At 39.2% G+C, this 22,448-nt stretch overlaps 1 protein-coding gene across 7 annotated transcripts in view; it reads right to left on the bottom strand.

Annotated features, from left to right (window-relative positions):
- nkain2 (sodium/potassium transporting ATPase interacting 2) overlaps positions 1-22,448 on the bottom strand; it is a 544,966-nt gene that overhangs the window by 194,832 nt on the left and 327,686 nt on the right. For 2 of the 7 annotated variants that reach the window (XM_069886900.1, XM_069886902.1), the window contains exon 1: positions 15,365-15,634. The exons of 3 other annotated variants lie outside the window; for them this stretch is intronic. The gene's annotated coding sequence lies outside the window, so the exon portion shown is untranslated. Of the gene's footprint in view, positions 1-14,276; positions 14,749-15,364; positions 15,635-17,540; positions 17,691-22,448 lie in introns of those variants that run through there. 2 more of the 7 variants (XM_069886898.1, XM_069886899.1) reach the window with 2 other exon arrangements.

Raw genomic sequence — 22,448 nt, 5'->3', positions numbered from 1 at the left:
AGGATAAGCCCAGCAGGTCCCATTAAGGGTGTTCTCCACTCCTAGAGAGGAAAAAAAGGAAGGGGGGGAAATCTTATGGTAGTTTATATTACAGGGGTATGACTGACACAGTTCGAGAAATCAAATTACCTGAAGTTATAGAATTCATTATTGAGGCCAGAAGGCTAGAGCGTCTATCTATCTTCTCACTCTCTACACTGACCAGATAACCTGTATCCCTATGGTCACCTGGGTTTACAAAGTCAAAGTCATATCTTCCCCACTCTCCCTGCAGTCAAGAAGTTATTTTAGTCTCCTTTTCAGTTCCAGTGTAGGCACTCCAAGATGTAATGTTGATTCTGTTTCTCCTCCCACCAAAGCAGTCTGATCTGCTGAGTATTTCTAAATTTTTCTGGTTTTGTTTTAAACTGTCAAGGTTGTTTTTAAGGGAAATTAGATGTTGACATATGGCACATGAATTGTAAGCTTTGGATTTTTCTTTCAATTATTTTAACTGCTTTACAGGGTAATTTTTATGAATGTATAATCCCACAGGGAGGTTTGCCTAATAAAACACATCAAGGAATCATATCTGCACTGCAGAATTTTCTACCTGTAATTGACAGAACACCATGGGAAACACACCCATTACTTCCCAACATGTGGTCCCTACTTGAAAGGTTCCCTAGTCAGAGTGTATACTTGCAAAATCACTCATATGTCTTTGATCAAGATCAAATGACTCATTTCGTGAAAACAATTATTTTGATATGACAGGACTGGTTTGGTTAAGGTACAATTTTGTGTTTAATGTGAATTGGCCTTGAGTCAGGATATGTAACAATATAAACATGAACACCAGTGGAAAGTGCTTTACCCACAATGTGTGATAGTACAGATCTATCACCAATGTACATAGTGTATATAGTTACTGTATCTAGACTGTGCTTACAGCGATTGGCTGAGAGCTAAGCCACACCTATTGTCTGGGCCTTAAAGGGTTGTGTCCCTAGCCAGGTCGGATCATTCCGGACTGGTCGGCCACCTGTGAAGAGCTCCTGTCTTTTGCTAATAAAAGCCTTGGTTTGGATCAACAAGTCTTTGGTTCTTTCGACGAGCTCTACACATTGGAAGACATTTGGAGCGAAGAAGGATGAGGGGTGATTTAATAGAGATTGACAAGGTTATAAGAGGCAACAAGCACCTCTTTCCTGGGGCAAGAGTAGCAAACACCAGATGATATCTGTACAAGGTGAGAGGAGGAACATTTAGTGGAGACAAGAGGGGTAACTCTTTTACACAGAGAGTAGTGGTGTTTGGAATGCATTGGTAGGGGTGGAGCTAGAGGCTAATAAAATAAGGACTTTCAAAAGACACTTAGACAGGCACATGGATACGAAAAATAGAGGGTCATGGGTGTAAGGTAGGGAAGGTTTAGTTTGTTGAGTAAGTTTCTATCAGTCAGCACAACAGCATGGGCTTCATATTCTATGTTTTTGTAACAGATCAGATCAAAAAGCAGATGTGCAATGTTTTATGTTAAATGTGTCACTGATAGAGTTTGAATTAAATCAATCAATTTATTTAACAGAAGGCTCACTTCACTCCTTCCTAAACTTTAAACTAATTTCTCTGGCAAGATTGGTGATGTAGCTCCTAATTGATATTGGGGTAGATCAATGAGTGGAATTCATGTCTTAATCGCTTGGAATTTTAATACATCTCAAATAAGTGGAAATATGTTCTAGCTTAGTTCCATCCCAGCCTTTGTCTCCTTTTATTCCTCACTGCCAAATATCTCACTATGTTCAAAACACAGTTCCTCCTTTTCTTTCCTGCAGCATGTTCTTCTTGCCTATTATACTTGTCCCTGCTGATTTTTCACTGGCTCACTTGTCTTTCTCTGTTTTTAATTAAAATTGTGACTATTCTATTCCTGGTTGACCTTTGATCTTTCAATTCAAGTTTTCTGTGCATCCTCCAGACCTCATACCACAGCTCATGGCAGAGTCTTTAACCTCAATTCTTCTCTCAGTAGATCCTCTCAAATCCTCTGCCTCACCATTTAAAAAATCCATCTTTTCAGCCAAATTGTTTGGCTCATTTATTCAATACTTCTCTCTTTCAGCTCCTGCTTCTATGCATGTTTAGAAACATATTGGAACATTAATTTAGTTAACAGTTTTATGTTAATAGAGATAATTAGTATTGGAAAACTAATTGTTGCAAGTGGGGGAAATCATTACAGCACACACATTAAGACAATGGTGTATTCCACTGCCATAATTTTAGGCCCAATGAAAGAAACTGCATTTGAACAATTGGGAGTAGCAGATTGAACATGTGACTTAATTGCATTTATGCTGTTTGGCACAAAGAACATTTCAATTTTCCAGAAATATATGGATACTTTCAAATATTATCAAGGTTCAGATTACTTCTTGATTTCATGAGCAGTACTGATTTAGGAAACAATTCATATTCAATTTAACAAGGATTCAAGACAAAATTTGACAGACAAAAAGCATCAGTTCTGCATCTATCGATGTAACTATTTATTTTACTCATTTCATGTGAGGAATTATCAAAAGGGAATCTGCTATACTCTTGTATAAATTGGGTTTTATTTCAATATGATTAAACCAAAAATCATCTTTTCTTCATCCATAAACCTGTTACATACTAATTTCAAATATGTCTTGTATGTTAATAGAAAAATTGAATCTTTACAAGATGACAAATGATAAAAAATAATGGTATGTCTTTTCATTTAAAATACTGCCTATGTCACTGTGAGAAATGGTTAAAAAGCAGGAGTGAAACATGAAGGAATTTGTATCCTAAAATATATGAAAAAATAGATAGAGAAAACATTTATTATTTTGTTAACCACCAATTTGCTTCATGAATATGAAGGTAAATCTAACTGTTCCAAAAGCTTAGATGATATGACTACTATTGATGTCTCAATGACCCTGATTATCCAAGCCTTGGGTTCAATTTCCTGAGCTTCCAATGGTCTTATTCCCCAAAAGCAACATTTATGCAATAAAAATAATACGCTCAATCTCCAAACATCCCAATTAATCCTTTAATATCTTAATAGTTCTGTTTTCATGCTCCTCCAATGCCGTGATTTCCCATAAGATCAATGATTCAATCCTCTGATGCCCCGGTCCCTTTGAGGCTCCAAATCTCAAATCTTCCAGGATTTTGATCCCCCGACTTTAAGATGGCTACAAGAATCCAACTTTCTGATGTTGCAATAGCCCTTCTCACCCAAACTTCTGATGTTGCAAGTGGAGACTGATGTTCATGGATTCTCTCATATTCAATCACCTGATGCCCATCCTAGCCAAGTATCTTTCCCACTAAAGATTACCTTGAAACTCAGATGGGTCTTCAACAACCAACTCTATGTACCCCTGGTTTGCTCCCCTCCAAAACAGGCACCTGGCCCAGCAGCACAAATCCATATACACGTCACATTACAAAGAGGAAGCTTGCAATGGTGGTACACCACATAGCTCATCTATTAAAGTCACTTTTATCAGCTCTTTCCTTTGACACATTCTTTTAAGGACATCACAAATCACTTTGAAATTAATGCAGGCCTTCTTAAGTGCATGTTGGAGCAATCAATAACTATGAGGTAATGACTGGTGTACGTGACAGACACAAGAGATTGCAAATGCTGGAACGGAGCAAAAAAAAAACCACTTGAGGATCTCAGTGGGGGCTTTGGCAGTATCTGTGGAGTGGAAAAAATTGATGCATCGTGACTGAGAGTGCAAAAGGAAGCAAGAAGCAAGCCAGAAGAGGAGAGAGGGAGTGGTGAGACAGTGTCTGGGTTGGTGAGTGGTCAATTGAGGAGTGAGAGATGATGGACAAATGGAGGTGGAAGGGTAGGATTAGTTGATAGATCCAGGCCGGTGATTATTGGATGTTGATAAAGGGTTCAGATCCAAAGCATCAACCATTCTTTTGTTCCTAATAATGTTGTTCCTCCACCATTGTTTTTTGAACCAGACTTACAGAGGTACTCACCCTGCAGTTCCTTGTGTGCTTCCAGGTGACAACAATAAATAAGGCATATTGAGCAAGGTGGGGAGAAGAAAGGAGGAAGAGACAGTTGCTCAAGGCCAATAAGACTACTAGTGCTGGAATATGATAATTAAGGAGGTCAATGGGAAATATTAGAAGAGAAATAAAGGGCAGATGGAGCTGATGAGGGAAGGGATCCAATGGGTGAAATATCTGGGTTGGAGGATAGAATAGAAGGGAGGACACAAATGAAAGTGGGTGATGAGAGACTGGAGGGTTAGTATTGGAAAAGAAGCAAAAATGGGAACTCAGGAGATGGATCAGAAATAAAGAGAGAGGGGAAAACAGGAGATAAGGATTAATTGAAATAGGAACATTTAATGTTAATGCAATTGAGTTGAAGACTACCAAGGTGGAATGTGTTTACATACACCCTCTCCCTGGAAGCTGTGAAGGCTGAGGATGGCCAGGTCGGTGTAGAATAGGAAAAGGTGTTGAAAGGGCATTCCTTGTGCAACCACCATAAACAAAATGAGATACTCTGCCAACAAATCATATAGTCTGTGCTTAGAGTAACTGATGAAGTCAAAGTGAATGCAGACTAGGTTGGAATAAGTTTCCCATGAGTCTCTGCCTCACCAGGAAGGGTGTTCATACCACTGGATGGTGGTGTGAGAAATGTAGGAACAAGGTTGCACTTCCTACAGGGGAAAGTACCAGAAAGGGGTCGGCAGGGAGGAATATGTGGACCAGGACATCAAGGAGAGTGTGGTCCCTCTTAGCGTACATATTAGTTTATTAAAGCTGTCTTATACTCGCACTGCTGTTGGGGTTATTGTCAGTACAATTTAATAAACTAATATGTACACTAAAAGGTCTTGTCTCTCTGCAAGACAAACCTGGAAGGCGAGACTATAGCTGTGGACTGCTTTATATACAAGGTCACCGGGATGACCCCTGGTGACCAAGTGGTGTAATTACATATCACCACAAGTATGACCATTTGAACAGTAATGAAGAGAAATTTCTTCAGTCAGAGAGTTGTGAATCTGTTCTTTAGTCAAAGAGTTGTGGATCATTTCCACAGATGGCTGTGGAGTCCAACTCATTGGCTATATTTAAAGCAAAGGTTTAGTAAGAGAATCAAAATTTATGGGGAGAAGGCAGAAAAATGAGCTTGAAAGGGAAAATATATCAGCCATGATTTAAATGGTGGAGCAGAGTGTATGGGCCAAATGACCTAATTCTGTTCCTAAGTCTTAAGGTCTTCTGAAACATTAACTCTACTTTTATTTTCAGAGATGATGATTGACATACTGAGGAGTTTCAGCATTTTCAGTTTTTAGTTGATCTTTTCAGCATCTATATATTTTTCTGACTTTCACAACAAATGTTGAACATAGGCAGAGGCCAAATTTCAATGACACAACTCTTTTCATACATTGTAAGAAGGAATTATGAGCCTTCTTCATTTTCATACCAGCACATTTCTGCCAAAAATTGCAGCAGGGATCTGGAAACATTCCTGGAAGTCAAATAAATGACTGAAAACTGACATTTTTAGTAGTTCCTTGTAGTTCTTGTTTAATCTCACTGAAGTTAGAAATGACAGAACTGTCACAGAGTTTCAAGGCTGGTGCACAAAAAAAAACAAATAAAGAGTAATGGGTAATAATACTCAATGGAATAATGCTATTCACGAGGGGACCTAACTGCAACTTTTGCAACAACTCCTTTAAATCAAAATTTGGTGCATGATTTTTTTCATGATTTTTCCAGGTTACACCTTGGTGTCATTTCCTTTTTTTACTGCTCCTCCAGTAGGCATGAAAATTTGATTATTTTGTGACATGGCCATTCCCTTAAAAGAGTCATGGGACGGAGCCATCAGTTTCTATTGCATTAGCAGTGCTATAAGATCAAACCAGCAACCACAAGGAAGGCACTGAGGGGTAAAGATGAACAATTACTTTATTAACAAAAATTCACCTTCAAACTTTAATAACAATTAATAACAATGCCCACTGGTTACTATGCAAATTTCTATAACAGTGTAAAACTAATAAATTCCCCAGCCTAAATATAACATATGTAATTAAAGTCTAAGTTATATTTCCAATCAGCCCACAGAAAAACTTAGACACAAAACAAACACAAAACACACAAGACTCACAAAACTTTGATCTCAACCGAAGCAAAGATCATAAACAAAATTCAGTTTGTTTGGTAAACTGAAGCCAAAAGATCTTTGAGAGAGAGAGAGAGGGAGAGAGAGAGAGTGAGATAGCACAAAATTCGAAGTTGTCTTCTTGTGTTACTTGCAGAGAGAGGAACAATGGCTTGGTCTGGATCCTTCTGGCTGCCTTTGGAATGTTCATCCCTTTTTGAAATCCCAACATTCTAAACTGTCTTCCAGACCATGACTCATGCTCTGGGCCTTCTTCCACTTTACAACACCCCTAGTGGTGGTTTATCAACCAAGTCCAGAAATTTTTAGATCATTTTCTGCACATCCTCAGTCCATCTCCCACTCTCTCAGCAGTCCACCTTCACCTTGGCTCTTAAAGGCAAACTGTCACTTTTTAATATAAAACCACACCACACAGAACTCTGTAACAGCAGTGACTATATTTCTAAAGATCTGGCCACTGAGTCTCCTTATGCTTAATAATCATAAATCAAAATCATCAACTTCCTATAATTTGATGTTCTGGAAGTGAGATTTCAGCAGTGTGCCATTTGAAGCCATCTTCCTCTTGGAACCTGTTTGACTTCTTTCCTTTGTGTGGAGAAGAGTTTGTTTGTCCTTCTACTTCTGGAAAAGGTTACCCTGTGTGAGAAGATTTCATATCTATATAGTACATGGATCCACCATGATCTGGTCCATAAGTGCACAGTTGCTGGAGCAGCAGGAGATGATGAAAGCAAGGAGAACGGGGCATGATTTATGAAGCATCTCTTACTTCCGAAAAATAATCAAGCAAAAGATGAAAGCATTACTGAGGAGATCTGAACTACACAAATATGTTTAATCTGAACTGTAATATAGCTTTTCTTTCAAATGCAGACTTCACAAACTTCATCCATCCAGACCACTCCATCTATAACTAGGAAGGTGATGACAAAATTCAACCTTGGAGACAGACAGCTGATTATTTTAATAGTTGCAGGAAAATGCTTTCCACTGCCACTGAGGTAAGGACAAGCATTTCTACTTTGCAGATTTGCACTTAGGATATTTATGGTCATAGATAAGGCTCTAAGGAAAAAGGATGGATTAATCCAGAGAGACAATTTGGGTGTGTCAGTGAAGCATTAATTATCCATGATGTGAATAGACTGGAAGTATCCAACCCAAGTGTGTTAAAACCCTGTCCCAACATTATGGGACAGTTTGAAGGCTTACTGGTGGAGGAAGAGGACTTTGCCAGCAGAGAAGCAGGTAGAGGCTTCATGCCGGTTGATGGAATTAATAGAATTTTTGTTGTATTTCAAGAAGTAACAGGACTGAAATAATAAAAGTTGTTATATACATATTTCAACATGGTTAAAAATAGAATTATGGATCAATTTTTACAAATATGTTTGTCTTATAAACATGGAGGTAGAAAGTTTCATTTGTCATTTTCAATCCATTCCCAAATGCCAGGAATGTAATCATATAAATGTCTGGGCTGCCATCTCTTTCTTTAGCACTTGACAGGCTACCACATAAAAGGCTGGTGTTCAAGATAAGTGCTCACAGTCTTGCAAGAAAGGTGTTAGCATGGATTTGAGGTTGATTAGCGCATGGGACAAAGTCAGAATAAACAATCTATTTCTTATTGAAGGGATTTATCTAGTAGAGTGCTCCAGGACTCAGTTTATGGCCGTTAATTATTTACTATTTCTATTAATGACCTGAACGGGAGATGCATAGTGTGATGCATCCAAACTTATTGAAGACACAACATCAGGTGGGAGGGCAAATTGCAATGGTGGCATTTGGACTCTGCAGCAGATTATGGATAGGTTAATTGAAATGGTAAAACTTGGCAAATGAAGTTCAATGAGGGAACAAATGAGGTAAGAGGAATCAAAAGAAAGTGAGATGGTGAATGGAAAGAGATTGCAAATTCAGAGAGATTTAACTGTTCTTGTGAATGAATCCAAAGTTAGCAGGAAAATGCTGCAAATGGTAAGAAGGCAAATTGCACCTTGACCATTATTGCACAGACATTGGAGTTGAGAAATAGGAACAGATTGTAACATTTGTACTGGATGTTCTGTGCAGTTTCGGTTCCCTGATAGAAAAAGGATGGATTTGCATTCTAGCCAGTTCAAAGAGATTCACAAGGCTAATTCTTGTCCTACCACAAACATCTACAAAACTGATTTCTTTTCATGTGTACCAAGATACAGTGAAACTCTTTGCTTGCATGTTATCCAGGAATGTCAACCTATAGATACTATAGTTGGTAGTGTAAGAATAAATAAAAGGTGCAGGGGATAGTGTTTAAAAAAAACCCCAAAAATGCAAGGCATATTATCACATAAAACAAAAGGGCAGGATATAATGTTAAAGAGAAAAGGTACAGTTAAATTGTGCAAGGCATCAGTGGTCTTTAGTGTTTAGAAGAATGAAAAGCAGTCTTACTGGAACATTTAACATTCTGAGGAGGCATGACATAATGATTATTGAGACATTTCTACTAATGAGCAGTCATTTGCAACTGAGTACAATAGAAACTTCACTTTTGGAAATAGGATCAGTTACAGAAAAAAATCAAAGGTTCAAGCTGTTTCTGAGAAATGATGACTGGAAGAAATTGAAAAGAGATATGCCTTGCACTTAACCAACCATTTAATAAGTCAGGGTTCATTTAATCATGGGCTTACCTCATGTTTGATCCCTACAACCTTTTTTTCCAGAATAATCTCAAAATATATCTAAAACATACCAAATTAACATCCACATCAGGTGCAGAAAATTCTAAAGATACGCAAACTCTGAGAAAAAAAAATCCTCATTCTGTCCATGTTAAATCAGGATTTCTAGAATCCTCCGTATGAAAACCATCCTCACAATATTTACTTATCAACCATTCTCTGATTTTTATGTTTCAATGTGATCACATTTTATTATTATAAAATCCACAGTATAGGTTGTATCCACTGACTTTTCGATGAAGATTTATCTGGTGAAAGATTAAATCTACTTCATAGATTGTGCAAGATCTCAAAGGCAGAAATGCTGAAGTGAGGAGACAAGAACTATGCAGAGTGTAATCACACCCTATCCTAGAACACTAGAAGCAAGCCCTCCCCAATTGTACATAATCCCCTTTGCAATGATGCAGCATTCATTTTGACTTTTAAATTAATTGTTGTACCCACATTTGAAATTTGTGTTTAATATATATATTTAGATACCCAGATCAGCAGAATCAGAATTTATTGAATGAGCAAGTCACAAAATTCATTGTTTCGAATCTGCATCACAGGGCAAACATTTACATAAACCACCTTACAAAAATAAGTAAAAATAATGCACGAAACGTCAAAGTAAGGCAGTGTCTTTGGTTCATTGATCATTCAGCAATTTAATGGCAGCGGGAAAGAAGATGTCCTTGTGCTGCTGAGCGCTTGTCTTTAGGCTCCTGTACCTTTTCCCTGATAGTAGCAGAGTGAAGATGCCATGGTCTGGGTTGTGGTGTTCCTTGAGGATAGAGGCTGCTTCCTTAAGGCCTTGGCTCTTGTTGATGTCCTCAATGGAGTGAAGTCTGGTGCCTTTGATATTGCAGGCTGAGTTAACCTCTGGAGTTGTTTCTTGTTCTGAGTTTTGGCACCTCTATACCAGACAGTGATGCAACCAGCCAGAATGCTCTTCACGGTACATCTGTAGAAGTTTCTGAGAGTCTTCGGTGACATACTGAATCTCCTCAAACACCTCACAAAATACAGCTGCTGCTGAGCCTTCTTTGTGATTGCATTGACATGGAGGCTCCAGGACAGACCATCTGAGATGTTGACACCCAGGAATTTGAAGTTCTTGACCCTGTCCAGTTGTGAGCCCTTGGTGAGGACTGAGTCGTGTTCTCAATACTTCCTCCTGAGTCCACAATCATCACCTTGGTTTTGCTCTTGTTGAGTGCCACACCACTCAACAAGCTGATCTATCTCCCTCCTGTACCTTTCCTTATTGCCGTTTGTGATTCTGCCAAAAATTGTGGTGTCATCAACAAATTTGGAATTGTGCCCAGCCACACAGTCGTGGGTGTATAGTGAGTAGAGCAGTGGGCTAAGCATGCATCCTTGAGGAGCACCTGTGATGATAGTCAGTGAGGAGAAGACGTTGTTTCCAATTCACACTGACTGTGGTCTTCCAATTAGGAAGTCAAGAATCCAGTTGCAGAGGCCCATGGTTTGGAGCTTCTTGACCAGTGCTGAGGGAATAATGGTGTTGAAGGCTGAGTTGTAGTCTATGAAGAGCAGCCGTATGTATAGGCTACTGTTTTTGTGGTGATCCAGAGCTGAGTGGAGAGCCAGTGATACTGAGCCTGCTGTGGAGCGATTGTGATGATGTGTGATGGTTTCTTCCATTCAACAACACTACATTTCTCTAGTCTTCATTCCAAAATAAATTACTCAACCATGAATGATTTTTCCTACTCACTTGCCCATCAATATCCTTCTGCAAATGTTGTGTCTTTCCCATAATTTCCATTTCCATGCATATTTATTTCATCAGCAAAGTTGATAGAGTATACTCGGGTTCTTTCATCTGAGTCATAAATAAATACTGCAAGAAGTTAAAGCTGCAGTGTCACTTCTCACTACTTATTGCTTGTCAATCTAAAAATAATCAATGTTTTACTTCTCATTTGTCCATTGGTTAAACAATATCTATGTCAAGACCATAAGACTTTGGAACAGAATTAAGCCATTCAGCCTGTTGAATCTGGTCTGCCATTCAAATCATGGCTGATGTATTTTTCCCTTTCAACCTCATTCTTCCAGCCTTCTCCCATAACCGTTGGTGCCCTTATGAATCAAGAACCTATCAAACCTTTGCTTTAAATATTCCCAATGACTTGACCTTTACAGCCATCTTTAGCAACAAACAGCTTCACCACCCACTGAATGAAGAAATTTCCCCTTGTCACTGCTCTAATATATGATAATATATTACCATGAATCTTGACACTGGGTTTTGACCCTAAATGTCAACCATCCTTCTGCTTCTACAGTTGACTCTTTACCCACTGAGTTCCTCCAGCAGTTTGCTTTTCACTCCAGATTTCAGCAACTATGTATTCTTGCATCGCTAGTAAACCATGAGGGCACATCTTGTGGACTAACATTAAAGAAGAATTGTATGGAATTATCGATAGGCAGAGACCAGATCATCACGTGTGTGAATATGACTTAATGACGGCAGCAAGCCCTAACACCAATCATCTTTGAGGTGCATCTGTGTAGATTGTCAGTGAGGAGAAGACGTTTCCGATTTATACTGACTGTGGTCTTCCGTTGAGGAAGTTAAGGATCCAGTTGCACAGGGAGAGGCAGAGGCCCAAGATTTGAAGCTTGTTGGCCTATACTGAGGGTATAGACCAACACACTAATGGCATTGTGAAGAAAACACGTCAGCATCACTATTCCTCAGGAGGTTTGGTAAGACACCAGAAACCATGGCAAATTTCTACAGATGTATGGTGGAAAGTGTGCTGACCGGCTGCATCATGGTCTGGTATGGGGACACCAATATCTCTGAGCTTAAAGTCCACCAAAATATAGTACACACAGCCCAGGACATGATGGCCAGCACCCTCCCAACTATTGAGAACATTTACAGGGAACGCTGCTGTCGGAGAGCATCAGCAATCATCACACCACCAAGCACCTGCTCTGTTCACTCTGCTGTCATCAGAAAAGAGGTAGAGGTGCCACAAGACTTGCATGACCAAGTTCAGAAACAGCTGCTACCCCTCCACTATCAGACTCCTCAACAACAAACTCAGACAGAGGATCATAATGCACTATTGTGCATTTTATAGTTTTTAAAAAAATTTTCTCTTTATTGCACAGTCTGTTTCCATTCGTTATCTGTTTACAGTTCTTTATTTGTTTACATGCATACAGAATGTACAGTTTTTTTTCCACTACCAATAAGTGTTAATTCTGCCTCACCCACAGGGTTGTATTTGATGTCATGTATGTACTCTGACAATAAATCTGGAATCTGAATCTGACAGTGTTGAAATCTGAAATGAAGTTGATAAAAAGTAGACTGATGTACATGCTGGTGTTGACGAAGTGATCCAGAGCTGAGTGGGGAGCCCGTGAGATGGCATCTGCTGTGGAGGAGTTGTGGTGGTATGGGTCCAGATCTTTACTTTGGTACATGTTAATTCTGTCCATGGTCAACCTCTCAAAGCTTTTCATTACAGTAGATGTAAGTGCTACTGGACCAAGTCTGATCATAAGACAACCCCGAAGAGTCAGTGACAATAATACCTCCCTTCCTAACAAGTTGAATACCTTCAACACACAATTTGATGAGAAAAAGAATGCGACACTAATGAAAGCCTCAACTCCCCCTGAAGAATGGATATCCTATAAAGCTACGGCTGAGGTGAGGAGCATCCTATCTAGGGTGAACCCACTCAAAATTGCATGACCAGGCAGCATATCTGGTCAGGAGCTGAAGGACTGTGCACTGTCCATTGTCCCTACATGATTCAAGGCAATCACCATCATCCTGGTGATCAAGACAATGACGTTAACTGGACAAAGTGACCACCACCCAATGGTTGACCAACTGACGGAGGTGTTTACAGACAACTTCAACATCTCTCTGCAGCAGTCCATTAGGAGAGCCATCATCATCTCAGCATCCAAGAGGGTGACAAGAACAGGCCTCAATGACTACTACTCTGTAGCACTGACCTCTACCAGTATGAAATGCTTCAAGGGTCTGGTGATGGAACGTGTTAAATAAAGCATATCACCCAGACACCTGGCATATTTCAATTCACTAGGAGAAGAAAGTTCCACTGATGATACTATAAGCCTTGTCTCTTCACTTCGCCCTGACCCCACCTGGAGAACGAATCCTCATATGCCAGGCTTCTGTTCATTGCTACAGGTTGGCATTTAATACAACCATTCCCCAGAGACTGGTGGAGAAGTTGTCCTTGCTGGGACTCAACAACCCTCTCTGTAACTGGATTATGGACTTCCCAATGGAAAGACCACAGTCTATCTGTGGTAGCAAAAGTTCAAGCACTGTCACGCTGAGCACCAGAACACCTTAGGGCTCTATGCTCTGCCTGCTCCAATTCATGCTACTGACCCCACAACTGCATCATCAGACCCAGCTCCAACAGTGTTGTGAAGTTGATGCAACAGTAGTTGGCCTCATCTGCAACAATGATGAATTGCACCAGGAACAACCACACTCCACTACACATCAACAACTCTGTCGTGGAGAGAGTGGAGAACACAAAGTTCCTTGGAGTTCAGTTAAGTAATGACCTATCTCGATGTCTCCTCACTTGTCAAGAAAGCACAACAGCAAATGCACTTCCTGAGAAGACTGAAGTGGGCAAGGCTACCTGACACCATTATGTCAACCTTCTATAGGAGCTCAATCGAGAGCGTCCTGGCCAGATGCATCAAAGTGTGGTATGGTTGCTGCAGAGAAATGGATCACAGGTCAATTCACAGATCCATAAAAGTATCAGAGAGGATCACTGGAGTCTCCCTCCCCCTATCAACGTGATCTACCAGGATCGATGCCTGAAGAGGACATGCAACATAATTGAGGGCCCCTTCCACCCTACACATGGCTGGCATCCTTTAGCTGCTCCCGACGGGATAGAGATACAAGATTATACCAGCAGGCTGAGGAACAGCTTCTTCCCATGGGCAGTGAGATGCTGAGCAACCAAAGGAACTGTCACACTAACCATTCGAGATGGTCATATTCATGAAACAACATATATTTATTTATTTCTATGGATGAAATACTTCCCCTGCATATGTATTGTTTGTTTGTATGTATGTGTGTTATGTCAGGTTGTATTTCTGCATGCTTTGTACTGAGGACCGGAGAATGCTGTTTTGTTGGGTTGTACTTGTACAATCAGATGATAATAAATTTGAAGTAAAACACAAAAATCTGTAGACACTGTGTTGAAGTAAAAACACATAAAGATGGAGAAATGCAGCAGGTCAAGGAGTATCTTTTATATTCATTCATTCAGTACCTTGCCGTTCGGTGTAAGTGGCCAGTTTCTCCATCCATCATGATCTCTGACCCTCTAAATTGTAGTTGTTGCCTCTTCTCCTTAGGTGAAGGCTCCATTTTTGAGCTGAGATGTTGAGTTCAAAGGAAAAGTGGTTTACTGTTGCCTTTTTCAGTTGTAGTGTTCATACTGGATGGGTAACCCTGGCCATTGATCAGTAGATTCATCTGCTTTGAGTTTTTAGTTTTACAACTATAAATTCCCATTTGTAGAATCTGCTTGTAAAAACCATTCACTATCTGCAATCCATGGCTTCACGTGACCCCCTGATTGGGAGGCTAAACAGGTACTACAACTTGCCCAAGGGTAACCTGTAGGCTATCGGACAGAAGGAGAGCCTTACACCTCCTTTTGCTGAGCAATTGTGCAGCAAAAGTAAAAATACATAACTGAGGTTTCGGGCTTGAGCCCTTCACCAAGGCAAGGGAAAATGTCGGTAGGCATCTGAACAGAAGAGTAGGGGGGATGAAGGGGTGGTTAGAAGGCAGATGGTGATGGGTGGAGAAGGGAACAGCAGAGATCGAGCGGAGGAGGGATGGCTAGGTGAAGGGAGGGGAAAGTGAGGGAGGAGAACCAGAAAGGGGAAGAAAAGGAGGAAGGGGAAGCAGATACCGGAAAAGTTGGTTAACGCCATCTGGCTGGAGACTGCCCAGATGGGAAAAAAAGGTGTCGTTCCTTCAATATCTGGGTATTCTTGTGGGACAATGCAAACAGCCATGGACAGACATGCGAGTGTGGGAGTGTGACACAGAACTGAAATGGTTGGGTACTGAGAGGTCTCTGTTACTGTAGCGGATGGAACAAAGTGATCTCCCAATTTGTGCCCAATCTCTCCCATGTAGTGAAGGCCACAATATAATAAATACATTTGACTTGAATTGGTACTGACGTCTACAATTATGAAGTGCTTTGTTTGACTAGTAATGGAATTCATTAAATTCACCCCTTCCATAAACATTGGACACATCCAGTTTGCCTACTATCCAAATCATTCCACTGATGATGCTATGGCCTTGACCCTCTCCTCTGTCCTGAGACTCCTGACTCACCTATGGAACGATGCCTCCTACACCAGGCTGTTTGTTGTTGTTCATTGATTTCAGTTCAGCATTCAACGCAGGATGGTGGATAAACTGTCCTTACTGGGACTCAACATCTTCCTTTGCAATTGAATTCTGAACTCGTTGACTGGAAGAGCAGAGTCAGTCAGGGTTGGGAGCAAAATCTCATGTCCCACCATGATGTGCCTCAGGATTGTGCCCAGCTCGCTAAAGTTCACATGGCTAATGACTCACAACTGCTTTGCTTGATCAATTCAAACAGAGTCATCAAGTTTACAGATGATACAACAGTAGTTGCTTCATCTGCAACAATGATATTTCGACTTACAGAGAGGAGGTTGGGGGTAGTGGGGGAGGGGAAGGCTTGTAAAATGGTGGGAGAAAAACAATTTTAGTTTCAACATCGACAAGACAAGACAAAGTAGATAATTGTGAACTTCAGCTGGATGAAGGTTGACCATTCTCCATTACATATCAATAGTTCTGCTCTGGAGAGAGTGAAGAGCTCCTTGATATGCAGATAAAGAACAACCTATCCTGGATTCACAGCACCCCCTCATTAGTCAGGAATGTGCAGAGACACCTACACTTCTCAGGAAGGTTGACAAGGCAAGGCTGCTGGACCCCATCTTGACCACATTTACAGGACCACAATTGAGAGTGCCCTGTCTGGCTGCATCAATGTGTGAAATGGTAGCTGCACAGTCTTGGTCCGGAAGTCAATACAGAGAATCATCAAAAAACCCATGAGGATCACTGGGATCTCCCTTTTCTCCATTTACTGGGGGCATTGCTTAAATAGGGCTCAAAGAATATCAAAGATCCAGCACACAGACCCTTTGACCTACGACCATCAAGAGGGAGGTCCAGGAGCATCAAAATTAGGACTGTCAGGCTGGGAAATAGTTTTTTCCCCACAGGCTGTGAGATTGATGAATTGTATCCTGTAACTGAATACTTCGTTCCAAATTATATATATTTATTATAAAATTATATCTTTATGGATACTTAATGTGCAACCTGTTTTAGGAAAATTCAGTTTCGTTGGATTCTATTTGTACAGTCAGATGATAATAAAATTGAACTTGGAATATCCTTTGGTTCCCTTTTACCAATCCTGCTATTTAAAAGCTCAGGCATTTCAAACATAATATCCTTTTCATAAATCATTGATTTTGCCAAACTGTATTATGATTTTCCAAGTGTACTATTGCTCAATATTTAATAATGGATTCCAGCATTTTTCATATCAGAGATGTCGCTCTCTGCTTTTTCTCACCCTTCTTTTTCAGTAATGGTGATACATTTGTCAAGTTTTCACTGACTGGAACCTTTCGAGAATTTATCAAATTCTATCGAATGATTACAACCAATGCATCCACTATCTTTGATGCCATTTCTTTCAAAATACCAGACATCCAACAGTTAGACAATAAATCTTTATGTATTTCAGTGTTTATTCTTATCCTTTGCTTGAGGTACAAGAATGGATAATCCTGAAAAGTTTTTAACCTGTGAGTACAATAGGCCACAGTTCTGGTGAGGAAAGGATCTGCAGTTCTCGGCAGAACAATCAACTTACTGATACAAAGGTCTAATTTGATTTATTTACTGTGTATAAACCTAAATATGTTAATATATTCTGCAAGCAAATGTTCTTCGAAACAGAAAATCTCTAATTCAACCACTTGCAAATGTGACCATGGCAACTGATGAACGAGGCACGTCAGGGATGTTCTATGCAGAAGGTTGAATTCTGAGGGGAATTCCATCTAATCCTTTTGGCTGTTTAGCAAAAGCACTGAATAATATTCTTGCCAAATTAGACTGAAGACAATTTAAAACAATTCATGCAAGATAACGACTCATCAATGGACTGCAACCAAATAAAACTTACACAAGATTAAAACCATTGTAACTGTTTATCACAGTTTTTGTATTTATTACCTGCTTAAAATGACATTTTTTCCTTCAACATCAAACTGATAAGTAACCAGAAATATATAATGATCACTAAAAAGCTTTTGCAAGGCCTCTGTGATCAAGTTGCCAGTTTCAGAGTTAAAAGCTTATTTATTTATTGGTCTTCACTTTGCCAATTCACTTGATGACCTGAACTTTTAAAGAATCAGTGAATTTTACAGCACAGAAATAGGTTACTCACCCCCTTAGACCAGCACTAGCTTTCTGAAATAGCAATCTAATCAGACCCTGCTCTTCCCCGATATCATTAAAATAGTCCTTTTCAGTTATCCAACTGTATTTCCATTCAGTAAAACCTATTTGGATTCTGTTCACACTATGATTTCTGGTAGGGAAATCCAAACTGACATTAAAATCTGAACCTCTCCCATTAATAACTCTGGAAAGTATCAACCAGCGGGGCCAAAGTGCCATTTTTGGTTGCTAAATGACTGAGCTGCATCACGAGCGAGGTCAAGGAAAATAAGGATCAGTGGTAAGTTACCATGACATCAGAGACAGAGGGATTGAGAACAAATATGTTGCAATGCTGCTGTGAAAGTCATAACTACTTAGTGCAATGGGAGTGGTTATTTCACTTTTTGGCTGAATTTCTTTCTGAAGAGATTAAACTGAACTATAAAAGGAAGTAGTTCAGTTCCATTATTCCATGTCTAAGTTTGATAAAAGGTAGGCAATCATTTGTGGCACATCTCATAGAATAATTGCAAAGGTCAGCATAGAACTGATGTAAAAATAACTGAAATGCTTTTCAAAGAGCAGCACCATAGAGTGCATCTCTATTCAAAATTAGCAGTCCAGATACCATGTAAATAGCAGCAAAAGAAACTGTATGTTGAAAGGCAGCACAACAGCTGCAGATAAAGTGCACACTGGGCAACTTATATAAAAGAACAATGCATCAGCAAATGAGTTGGAAGATGAAGTGGGGGACAAGGCAACACATGGTGTATTGGCATTGTGCTCCAAAAACGTAGAAAATCCTCTCTGGAAAAAATATAGTGAGTGGAGGTTTATTACACATCAATTATATATCTCATCCACAATCTCAATTAGCACCAGAGCATCCCAGAGTTGTATACTTCGCTCCCTGCTTTACACTGATGACTATGTGGCTCAGTACAACAACATAATTTACAAATTTGCAGACGATACCACCGCTGTGGGGTGTATAAAAAGGGGCAATAGTCAGCATACAGGAAAGAGATTAAAAACTTGCTTGAAAGGTGTACTGACAACGACCTCTGCAAAAAGTAGAGGACACAACACAGTACATCACAGGCAAAACTCTCCTCACCATTGAGAAAATCTGCATGGAATGTGGCAGTCAGAGAGCAGCAACAATCATCAAGAATCCACATCACCCAGGACCTGCTCTGTTCTCACTATCCATCAGGAAAGAGGTCCCACAGGACTCCTATCACAAGGCTCAGGAAAAGTTGGTACCTCTTAACCATTAGACTCCTAAACAACAAATTCAGAGACTCATTTAAGGACATTTATTTTGCTTATTATCTAGAAATGAATATTTATTTTTCCCTACTGCAGTTTGTTTACATTTCTTTCTTTTTTCTATTTCTCTCTTTAGTATACATAGCTTTATTCTTCAGTACAGTTTAGTTATTGATAAGTAGAAATTCCGCCTTGCCTGCAGGAAAAATGAACCTCAGGGTTGCATGTGATGTCATGTATGTACTCTGACAATAAATTTGAACTTTGAACTAAAATCAATCTCAATGATTTACAAGATGTGTGATCACCTAGTTAAAATGATAGAAGAATTACTCAAACATCTACTCTTTAATTGACTATGGTGATATCACTATATGAAACCTTTAAAGAAATATCAGAGCTGGAATGAAGTTCCTTGGTCAGATTTTGTGTACAATGATGGTAGTTGAAAGTTTAAAAGAGTTTTAAAGTTGCTTCTTCATTGCATTGTACTGAGTAAGATGAGGAATGTAGCCACATTATCCACCCACAAGAACAATGAGCAGATATTCCTCACAAATACAAGCATCATGAAATTTATTCTAAATTTTAAACCACTTTATCTTTGAGATTTGATGGAGTTCCTTCATCATTCTCTATCACAATTATCCTGACCACAAACATCATAGTGATTGGAGAAAAGTCAATACAAACTCCTTAGGGCAACTTGTCATGGGCAACAATTATAATTTTGCCATTTACTCACCTGAGGAGAACCTGAAAAAAAAAGTCCCATTGGAAGAAATGAAAGCAGCATCAGCTGTGTCTCTTCTATAAAGTTTTTTCAAAAAAATGTATGCACTAAGTGGTATTACATCTTCAGTTGTTTTCATTAATGTGATTCCTTATCAGTAGGGCAAATGTGTTAGTTGCAGGGGCACATATTTGATTTCATTGCCTTCAGCTTTGGATTAATAGTCCCAAAATTACCTCTGAACCAGTGGATTGTGGAGTCTGGCATCACTTAGAAGCATGAGAACATCATCTAGACTGACGTTTCAATATCAAATAAAATATACAACACAGAAGCATGCCATGTATCCCGACGAGACCACAGTTTGGTTAATGGTTCACCAGCCAATTTGTTTTTATCATCTTGCCTTACCAATTTGTCTCTTGTCTCCTCAGTGCTTTTCCAGCATCCCTTTAATTTTCTAGGATTCCTCAGCCTCTTGATTTTTCACCATTCTCTGGTTAAGATGCTCCTTCTGAATCCCCCATTTCATTTTTTTTGACAAACATGCTTAACCTTGTTTTGTTCTAACCCACAAATGAAAACTTACACATTATTTCAGACGTAACAAAACATCTGTAATTTATAAAATTAATCAAGGAATGTATACTACTTAAAGAGTGCAGCATTGTCAGAAATCAGTTTGAATGAAGTATCAAAGCAGAGCACTATTTATGCAAACCTCTTTGGACAGTTTTCAAAATTAAGCAGGGGATCTTGCCTTGTGATCTGGCCAACAATTTGGCTCCACAACCAACCTGTATCAATAAATCAGATGGGAACTTAATTGCATATTGTGGGAGTGTGCATTACACTAATTGTCTGTGGAAATTACTTTCAGTATGATAATGGTTATACTGCAAAATATTTCATAGGAAACAAAGTGCTTGATGGCATGATATCATGAGAAGACTACATAATTTCAAGTACTCAAAGAGGCTATTTCAGTTTATTAACTGTACATCTAATAAGAACCCGCCACAAGGAGAAATCTAAAATGTTTCATTAATTCTAATTCAAGGTTTCAATATTTTTCCAAAGATTTCCTATCCTGTTCCTGCTCCATAACCCTCACCCACAAAGACATTACAACATAATGAACAGGTTTTGTTATCTCTTCATGTCCAATTCAGCAGTTCCGTGATGTTTAAATGTCTCTGTAACCAGCATTTTGTCTTGAACCAGATTGGGCTACCATATATATCAGGTAGTAGTGGTGGCACAACAACCTGCCCACGTGTAACTTGCTGAATTATTAAGCACAAAGACATTCGTAATTATTTTTTCTTTACATTTGAAGGATTTTTCATGTTTATGTATTATTTTACACAGAAGGGGATTACAAGCACAAGTAAAATTTACAGCCATTATTGGTGCAGCTCACAATGTAAAAATCACTTTGAAGCTTTCACTATTATTAAAGGAGCAATTCTGAACTTAAAATTGAGAATAATTGTTTACATCTGCTTCTGAATCAGAGGGGGTCAAACTGCTGATCTTCCTCAATTCTTCCTTCCTTTCTCTCTTTATTTGCTTTTAGTACATGATTTTTCTGATAATTAAGTATTCTGCTTCAGATTCTTTACATCTCTGTGAGGATTCTCCAATTTAGTTTTCTTTCAAAACTTACTGAGAAATTGGTTTGTGCAATGCCATGCATTATATATGGCATGTGATTCAATTTTTATGAACATTAAATTATAGAAGAAAATTGTAAACTAATTGTGATATCTCCAAACACAATGTGTGTCTGGGATATGAATGCATAAAGATGACTAGACATACACTGTGATATCAACATCATATAGCAAGTACTGCACCCTTGAATGTCTCTTCTGCAGTTTTGGATGATATATAAAGATCACTTAAATTTGAGCAGATCTTCACAGTGCTTGCGTCAATGCAGTATTAAACAGATGCAAGACCAGAGTCTGATACTAGTATTTCTGCTTGGGCAGATCTTCTTTAAGTTTCATACTTACTACTGGGATAACTCTCTCTTGGGCCCTCCCTATGCAAACTGGTTGCAACTCACGACACGCACCTCCTTAATATAGACTCAATCAGTCAGTAAGTGTTGACTAGCCTTTCAATTCATGTACCAATCTGCTTACCCCACTTTAAAGATCATGAGAGGAACAGACATGGTAAACAAAATCTTTTCCCCATGATGTGGGTATCAAAAACTAGAGAACGTAGGTTGAATGTGAGTGGAAGGAAGTTTAAAGGAAATTTGAAGGTAAACATTTTTACAATTGAGTGGTTAATAACTGGTACATGCCCCCAGAAGAAGTGGTGAAATTGATACAGTTATGATGTTTAAGCAGTACTTAGATGGAGACTTAAATAGGCAAGCCATAGAATGATCTGGTCCTAAATCAATTTATTCACAGCAAAGTCTTGTAGGTGACCAGACAATCAGTTTTTTTTTTACATTGAATTGTTTTGATTTTGTTTTAATGATACAACACTATAGATGACGTACTGGCCCATGAAAATTGCACTACCTAGTTACACTCAATTATCCTACAAATTCTGTATGATTTGGTGGTTGGATGGAAACCAGAGCACCTAGAGAAAACCCATATGGTCATAAAGAGAACATACAACCTACTAGCAGACAGTGGTGGAATTGAACCCAGGTCACTGGTGCATTAATAGTGTAGCACTAACTGTGCCACCATTTAGGGATGAATAAAAATCAATAACATCAGATGCTATAGGAGCGGGAGGCCATTTGGCCCATTGAGTCTGCTTCCTATTCCATTATGAGCTGATCCATTCCCCCACTCCACTGCCTTCTCCCCATAACATTTGATACACTGACTATTCAGATATCTATCAATTGCTGCCAAAAAAAAGCCA

Source organism: Narcine bancroftii, chromosome 6, assembly GCF_036971445.1.
Source record: "Narcine bancroftii isolate sNarBan1 chromosome 6, sNarBan1.hap1, whole genome shotgun sequence".
Lineage (NCBI taxonomy): Eukaryota > Metazoa > Chordata > Chondrichthyes > Torpediniformes > Narcinidae > Narcine > Narcine bancroftii.
Note: the sequence above shows the minus strand (reverse complement) of the source record. Positions and strands in the feature narration are given on the sequence as shown.